This window comes from Scyliorhinus canicula, chromosome 28, assembly GCF_902713615.1.
Source record: "Scyliorhinus canicula chromosome 28, sScyCan1.1, whole genome shotgun sequence".
Taxonomy (NCBI): Eukaryota; Metazoa; Chordata; class Chondrichthyes; order Carcharhiniformes; family Scyliorhinidae; genus Scyliorhinus; species Scyliorhinus canicula.
This window is the reverse complement of record NC_052173.1, coordinates 19,030,219-19,037,392: the sequence shown is the minus strand read 5'-3', so window position 1 is coordinate 19,037,392 and position 7,174 is coordinate 19,030,219.

The window sequence follows — 7,174 nt, the reverse complement described above, 5'->3', positions numbered from 1 at the left end:
TCCGCGGATAGGAGGGACTTTATTAAGGGCTGGGGGCACTGTGGGGGGGGGGGGGGTGGTCTGGGCTGCGCGAGCCAGCCAAAGGGGGGGGGCTATTTTGCGGGCCAAGTTCGTGAGCGGCCTCAGTCATGCACCACGGCGCGGCCGCTGCAGGCTTCCGCCGTGCACATGCGCGGCCATGGACCTGGCAATTCTCCATGGCATAGCGGCAGCTAGAGCCGGGTGCTCTACGCTGCCGGCATGCTACCCCCAGCAAAACGGGCAATCGGTGGGCCGTTTTACACCATGTTTTCTGGTAAAACGGCACCGTTCCCACGCCAGTGTGGGGACATAGCCCCAGAATCAGAGAATCCAGTCCGAGGGTTTTAAACTTTCATTTGCCAGTTCTACCCTGCATCTAACACACATGGGCTTTGCATCCTGGTTTGTTTGGCGCAATTAAAGCCACACCTCGAGGAATCATCTTTATACTGTTTTGTTCCCGATTTCAGTTTCTTAATAATTGTTCATTTACTAGAGGCTCTGAAACTCTGGTGCAGCTCACACCAGCGCTGTTTTGTCCTGCCATGGACTCTCCTGAGAAGCTCTCTCCAACAGATTCAATTGTGAGATCCTGGCCTATTTGTGTCTCTGGCCCTCTCTTCATTATTACTAAATGACCCATCTTCAGTTCTTCACACAGTCCTGTTGCTTGCGGGCAGCTACAAAATGGAGGAATCTCTCCTCCATGATTTTGCGGCCAAAGCACAGGGCACGTGTCGGTCGTGTGGCCTTCTCTCTGCTGCTGCCTCTGGCGGAAAGACTCCATCGTTCCTATTTAAAGGCCGGTCACGGCCGGCATTCTTCTTTTTGTTAACTTTGAAACTTTATTTCCAATAGCTGATTTTCCCTACCTGATTTTTCCACGTTTATGAATTTTTACTCCTGAAAATTAAAACAATATTTCTTACTGGTTCCAGTGCTTTGCGCTATCCAAGTCATCCCATTCTCACCAAAAGCTCTGACTTCCTGGTTTCCAGAGAGTGGAGACACAAAGTGATGACAGTGTAGATTTCTTCCAGTGTTGACATGTGTCAGCCTATTGACTGGCCTGTTTGATCGGTATTCCTGACTGAAAACCTGGCCTGACTTCCCTCTCACTGTCCAGTGGCTGCATCTACTCCAGTCACAGACTTCTGACCACTTCCCAATCAATGCTTCACATCATGGGAGTCAAGCGGACGTTGTGCCATCCGTTGAACAGCTTGACTGCGGAGCCGTAGGTCACATACTGCCAACCTGTGGCTGGGGACGAGCCGAGCATCACGCAGAGGGCGAGCACCAAAGCGGAGCTCCAAGCTGGGGCCACCACTGTTAGCATCACGCATCCACGCGGAGACCTGTCAGCCCCTATCCACGACCGTGCTCGCGACCGACCACTACGTGACCCTCCGAACCCCTGCCCGCGACCCACCTGCGCGTCACGACCCTGAGTTTGAAAAACCCTGCCTTGACTCCACTATCCTGTCTCTCCCCCATAACCCTCGACTCCCTTGTCAATGAAAAGTCAGCCGAACGCAGTCTTGAATATATTCAATGACCCAGCCTCCATTGCTCAATGGGGGAGAGAATTCCAAACACAAAGGACCCTCTGAGAGAAGAAATTCCTCTTATGAATGTGATTCAAAAAGGATAAACACACATCGCTTCCAAGAAATGGAAAGAGAGGGTCTTTTTTCAACACTTCACCATTGAAGATGTTGAATTTGATGCATCTGATTTGGATTGGTACAGGACTTCCTGATGTTCAGGGCAAGTCCCATATTCTCATCAGTTTGCTGAGTATGTCAACTATCTGATGTAGTTTTTTTTCAGAGTGAGCACTAATTTGTGCATAATGAGCATGTTGTAGTTTGATTACAGAAGTGGTTGTTGGCTTAGTTGTGGCCTTCAGTCTGCTGAGATTGAAGGTTTACCATCTGTGTGATGATACCTTACCACATTGGGGTAGCAAACTGCAGCATGAAGAATAGTGTTCAATTTCTGTTACGGACAGGAGGGGGGGATGATTTAAAGGCCACCAATTTCTCCTCTCACCACGTGTTTGTAAACAAAAAGGTGTTTTGATTTACTTCCCCCTTTCTAAGCAGCGGCATATTTCCCAACCCCTCAGTTTTGGTGTGATACGATTTCTATTACTGACCCCACGGCAAACTCGACATAGGATGAACTCAAAGGGTTAGTTTATTTTCACACACTCAAATCACAGGAGGAGGGTCACAATGTTGCCTCCTTTGCAGTCAGAGTAAAAAAAGGATAGCAAAAAGAAAGATTTCCAGTGCAGAGATCACAGAGGAAAGGAATGTTCATTCACGTGGGTTCCAGAGTCCAGAATCAAAGTCCAATGAGGTACGTCTTCATGGAGATTGGTGAGAAAACAAGTAGACTCCGGTTGGCCAGTCTGGGTTATGAAATGCAGATGGCCTTTGTGTAACTCTCTTTGAATTTGGACTGTGCAGCACCAAGGGGGTGGGTCATTGGTGTCTCTTTGGGGATAACGAGGTGCACGTTTCTCTGATAGTCGGGTAGCTTCTTTTGTTTGTGGGTTACAGACAGACACAGATTCCGTTTTAAAAAATAATAATGAGAGTATATATATTTTATATATTTTTATTAGAGATTTATAACTTATAGATAACGCAACAAATTTCAAAACACAAACTGGTACAGTACAGAATTATTTTTGCAAACATAAGAACAGAGAAAGACAGGATAATTTCAGAACTATGGTCCTGATGAACTAGTGCCTCTAATTACACAACGGATCAATCAGAGAGTGGGGGGAAAGAAGATAAAGCCAGACAAAGATGGTGGACTGACATATCAAGATGCACACCTTTATGTATCGCCTGATCAAGACTTGCAATATGCCTCACGAAAAACCTTGTAGGAGCAGGTCAGACAGAGCGAATAGAGATCCCACACTTTACAAAATTTATCTGACTTAGAATGCAGTACAGATGTCAGGAATTCCATAGGAATGCAATCCATAACTATTTCAGGCTAATTTTGAATTGAATGATACTTGTCAGTAATTCAGGAGCAGAGGATATTTTTCCGAGCTGCAAACGTTTGGATGTTATACAGCCTTTTTTCACTAACGTCAATAATTCTCCTATCTGGAAGACCCAGAATTAGGAATAAAGGATCAAATTCTATGGTCCTGCCAAATATCCTCTTAAGCTCTTTAACTACACCAGACTAGAACAAAGAACAATACAGCTCTGCAACAGGCCCTTCGGCCCTCCAAGCCTACGTCGATCACATGTCCTATCTAGACCAACCGCCTGTATCCTTCTATACCCCATCTGTTCATGTGCCTATCCAGCTAAGTCTGAAAGGTTGCGAACATATCTGCCTCAACCACCTCACTCGGCAGTACATTCCAGGCCACCACCACCCTCTATGTAAAAAAAAACTTCCCCCGGCACATCTCCACTGAACCTTTTCCCCCCTCACCTTGAACTTGTGCCCACTTGTCATTTCCGCCTAGGGGAAAAGCCTCCAACTGTTCACCCTTTCTATACCCCTAATAATTTTATAAACTTCTATCAGGTCGCCCCTCAGCCTCCGTCTCTCTAGGGAGAACAATCCCAGTTTATTCAATCTCTCCTCAATAGCCAATACCCCCATAGCAGGCAACATCCTGGTCAACCTTTTCTGTACTCTCTCCAAAGCCTCCACATCCTTCTGGTAGTGCGGTGACCAGAATTGGACACAGTATTCCAAATGTGGCCTAACCAACATTCTATATAATTGTAACATAATTTTCAAGCGTTTATACTCAACACCCCGTCCTATGAAGGCAAGCATGCCATATGTTTTCTTTACCACCATTTCCACCTGTGCTGCCACTTTTAAGGATCTGTGGACCTGCACGCCCAGATCTCTCGGAGTCTCGATGCTCCTGATGGTTCTGCCATTTATTTTATAGCTCCCACCTATCTGCATCACCTCGCATTTGTCCGGGTTAAATTCCATCTGCCATTTCTCTGCCCAATTTTGCAGCCTATCTATATACTGTTGTATTCTATGACAATCTTCATAACTACCCGCAACTCCTGCAATCTTAGTATCATCTGCAAACTTGCTAATCAGACCCGCTACGTTTTCTTCCAAGTCATTTATATATATTACAAAGAGCAGAGGTCCCAGCACTGATCCCTGGGAATACCACTAGTTACAGGCCTCCATTCGGAAAAATACCCTTCCACTGCTATCTTCTCTGTCCTTCAGCTTTGGCTGTCTGGGTTGAATGAGCTTTTTTCCTGTGGAGTTCGGATCCTGTTGCCAGGTTTGGAATCCTGTCCCTTTACAATAAATGCCTTATTTCTGTATCACTCTCATCAAACTATTTTGGTGTCTTTCAGTTATGTGTCTGAAGATTTCTTGGCATGTATAAGCAATGATGGATTCCAATGAATACCAGCCATCCTGAGCATCGTTTAATGGGCTGACCATCTATTCCTATAGCTTCCGATTGATAACCACTGGGAAAACAATTGATGTTTCAGGACCAGAAGGACTATATTGTACTGGCTGATTAACCTATTACTAGATGTTTCAACATTCAAGTATAAAAATAAAACAGACACATGTGAGAGTATAATGACGGTTTGTTTGAAGCCTGATGCTCTCATTGGATATCAGCTGGACACAATGGAGTTGATAATTGAACAGTGGCTGAGGTACGATTTGAGTACCTGTGACTGAGACACACACTGGAAGGCAACATTCACACTTAGGAAGCTGGAGAACGTGGTTATAGATTATCTGACAGCACACTTTGATAGGAATTGATGCAAATATGGTTGGCCGGAATTTTCTGGGTGCTGGGATTCTCTTTTCTCACTGGCATCGTACCCCCACCCGCAGGTTACCCATTGGCGTGGGATGACAAGTGGTGGGAAGATAGAATCATGCCCCCAGTGAACGGTGTGCGGCCGAGATAAACACGGCAGGGGGACGGAATCTCCTTTTATTGGACTGTTCTTTTGAGACTGTGAAATGTTGTAATGTAAATCAGTAAGATATTTTAATTTGTGCAAAACTGTTGTTCACATTTGGATTTTGTTTGGGTCATACGTCAGGTATCACGTCTGTCGCTCCCGAGAGATTTGACTGATTCGGGAACAGAAAACTTGTGAAGTTGCTGACAAAGTAGATTATTGGGTTATCCGAATCCAAATTTGTATCACTTACTAACAAGAGATTGTAATCTTTGGACTGTGAAGTAACTGTGCTAACCACTGCTACCGTGCTGCCCAAAGTCAACATGGGCCCCTTAGAAAATGAATCTGGGGAGATGGTTGTGAAGAGCATAATGCTAAAGAATAGTATTAATAGTATTATTATTATAGAATATGGGAGAGGAATAAAATACCATCACCATCACTAGAGAATGAGTATTAGACAAACTAATGGGGTTTAAGGCAGATAGGTCCCTGGTCCCGATGGCTTACATCCCAGGATCCTAAAATAAGTAGCTCCAGAGATAGTGGATGCATTGGTTGTAATTTTCCCGAACTCCTTGGATTCTGCAGAAGTACCGGAGGATTGGGAAAGTGCTAATGTGACACCCCTATTCAAAAAGTGAGGGAGGCAAAAAACAGATAACTAAAGGACGATTAGCCCAATATCTATTGTTGGAAAAATGTTGGAATCAATTATTAAAGAAATAAGTGCAGCACATTTGGAAAATCATTGCCGGGATTCTCCCCTACCCGGCGGGGCGGGGGGTCCCGGCGTAGCGGAGTGGCGCCAACCACTCTGGCATCGGGCCTCCCCAAATTCTCTGCACCTTTAGGGGCTAAGACCTCACATTGAGGGGCTAGGCCCGCGCCGGAGCGGTTGGCGCCACGCCGACTGGCGCCAAAACTGGCGCCAATGGCCTTTGACGCCCGCCCCCCGGCATCGGGGCTGGCCGAAAGGCCTTCGCCAGTTCGCGCGTGCGCCGGTGCGTCAGCTGGAGCTGGCGTCACCACCGGCGCATGCGCGGTAGGGGGCTCTCTTCCGCCTCCGCCATGGTGGAGGCCGTGGCAGCGGCGGAAGAAAAAGAGTGCCCCCACGGCACTGGCCTGCCCGCCGATCGGTGGGCCCCGATTGCGGGCCTGGCCACCGTGGGGGCACCCCCCCCCCCCCCCCCGGGGTCCGATCACCCCGCGCGCCGCCGATCCTGCCACCACCAGAGGTGGTTGAAACCACAGCGGCGGGAGAGGCCTCTCAGCGGCGGGACTTTGGCCCATCGCGGGCCAGAGAATCACCGCAGGGGGCTCGCCGATTGGCGTGGAGGGCACACCGATCGGCGGGGCGTGATTCCCGCCCCCGCCAATTCCCGGGTGGCGGAGAATTCCGGCCACGGCGGGGGCGGGATTTTCGCCGGTCCCGGGCGATTCTCCAACCCTGCGGGGGGTCGGAGAATTTCGCCCCATAATCTAATCAAGCAGAGTCAGTATGGTTCCATGAAAGGGAAATCATGTCTGACTAATTTATTGGAGTTTTTTCAGGAAGTCTCCAACCAGAATGGACAGAGAGAAAACGGTAGATGTGTTGCATTGGGACTTCCAGAAGGCGTTCAACAAGGTACCTCACAAAAGGTTAAGTCATAAGATAAGAGCCCACGGTGTTGGAGGTAGAATTTTGGCATGGATAGAGATTTGGCTAATGGGCAGGAAACAGTGAGTGGGGATAAGGGGTTCTTTTTCAGGTTGGTAACTTGTGACCAGTGGGGTTCCACAGGGATCAGTGCTGGGATCACAACTCTTCACAATATATATTAATGATTTGGAGGAAGGAAGCAAATGTACTGTAGCCAAATATGCTGATGACACAAAAGTAGGTGGAAAGGCAAGTTGCGAGAGAGATACGACCATCTTGCAAAGAGATATTGATAGGTTAAGTAAGTGGGCAAAAAGGTTGGCAAATGGAGCATAACGTGGGAAAATATGAAGTTGTTCGTTTTGGAAGGGAGAACAAAAGAAGAGTATTATTTAAATGGAGAAAAGCTGCAGAAAGCTGCAAACACAAAAAAGGGACTTGGGAGGGTACCTGTGCACGAAACCCAGAAAACTGGCACACATGTCTAGCAGGCAATCAGGAAGGCTCATGGAATGTTGGCCTTTATTTTCAGGGGGTT